This window comes from Macadamia integrifolia, chromosome 7 (genome assembly GCF_013358625.1).
Source record: "Macadamia integrifolia cultivar HAES 741 chromosome 7, SCU_Mint_v3, whole genome shotgun sequence".
NCBI lineage: Eukaryota > Viridiplantae > Streptophyta > Magnoliopsida > Proteales > Proteaceae > Macadamia > Macadamia integrifolia.
The window spans coordinates 26238929-26240435 of NC_056563.1; the positions used below are offsets into that span (position 1 = coordinate 26238929).

General features: G+C 36.2%; 1 non-coding gene across 1 annotated transcript; it reads right to left on the reverse strand.

The window, feature by feature from the left end:
- Positions 1–1160: 1160 nt before the first annotated feature.
- On the reverse strand, positions 1161–1267 carry LOC122085335. Its single transcript, XR_006142108.1, has one exon. It is a non-coding gene; the product is annotated as a small nucleolar RNA R71 (small nucleolar RNA).
- Between the last annotated feature and the right edge of the window lie 240 nt (positions 1268–1507).

Below are 1507 nucleotides of genomic sequence, written 5' to 3' on the forward strand. Positions count from 1 at the left end.
CTTTGTCCCCTTTATTTGCACTTTTATTTACTTTTCAGCACTTTTACTTTCAGTTATTTGCTTTTTAATTGCGTGGTTTGAGTATTTAAATTCCTACATGACGAATGGTTAGGTTGTTCAATTTTTAATTTCGATTCCAATTTTTAATTTTCTTAGTTGTGTTGGTTAGGAAGTTCTATTATATGCATTGTTTTAGGTCGGTGGTTAGAAGTAGATCACCATAATCAATCTTTACACTTTTGCATTACTAAAAGAAGCTAAAAATAAATTGGTTCTCTCCTTATGTTCGACCCATTAGTTACACTGATCCGTATGCTTGCGGTTACTTTTAAATCTCAGACATGTTTTTCGCACTGTTGCCAGAGAGACAGTTCCATGTTATTTTTCGCTTTCTTTTGGTAAATCGGAGTGCTTTTTTTTCTTTTTTCTTTATCATTTATTGAATTCCTAAGAAGAACAATTTGTAATAATAGTTGTATAGGTGGAGGTCGCCAAGCCTCACAGTATGGTAAAGACAGGTTTCGCCCTATAGCAGTACCTCATGAATTGAGCAACCCCGGATCCCTGTTGGTAAGCTCACAAAAAGCCAAAAAACTCAAAAATTAAAAAAAAAAACCAAAAATCAAAAATCAAAAAAATATTTTCCCTTCTTTTGTGGTAGTCTTATTCTACTTATGTTTAGTTTTTTGTTGCATGAGTCCTAGGTGGGTCTATAATACTGAGAATAGGTTAGAAAGATGAGATCCAATAAGTAGTGACCCTATACTATACTCTCATCAATACCTTTTATTATAGGAGACCAATAGCGAAACCCTCCACCTAAATCTCTGAAAGATAGGTTCTACCCTACTAGAGCAGCCCAACCTTCCTGTATAATTCTTCCACAAGCCCAAGGAAATAATTTTGAGCTCAAATCTTAGTACATCACTATGTTGCCCCACTTCCATGGGCTGATATTTCTAAGGGAATTTGAAAAGGTATGTGTCCTAATTAAGATCCAACAACTTTTTGATGATGCTGTTAAGCTTAGGTTCATCACTTTACATTAAAAGACCAAGCTAAGAAATGGTTATATGGGTTACCCACAAATCCCATAACCACATGGGAACACTTCACAGTTGTCTTCCTCAAGAAGTTCTTCCCAACTTACAAGACCAAATAAGCTTAGAAGCGATATCCTTCAGTTTAGGCAAAAGCCTAGTGAGTCATTTTCTAAACTTATGGACAGATTCAAGGATCTACTCCAAGAATGCCCTCACCATGACCTAGACTTATAGAATTTATGCCAAATACTTTATGAGGGTATTGATTACCCAACTAAACAAATGATAGAGTCTATGTGCCCTGAGGGATTCACATCCCTTACAGATGAAGGAAAGGCATGGAAATTCTTACTTGACTTAAATGACAAAATCCGTGAGCGAGAGTCAACCCAAGAAAGTGAAAGAACCATAGGAGAGAAAGGATATTTTGTGGATGGGTTCGTAGCTAAGGAAGCCCACTTGGA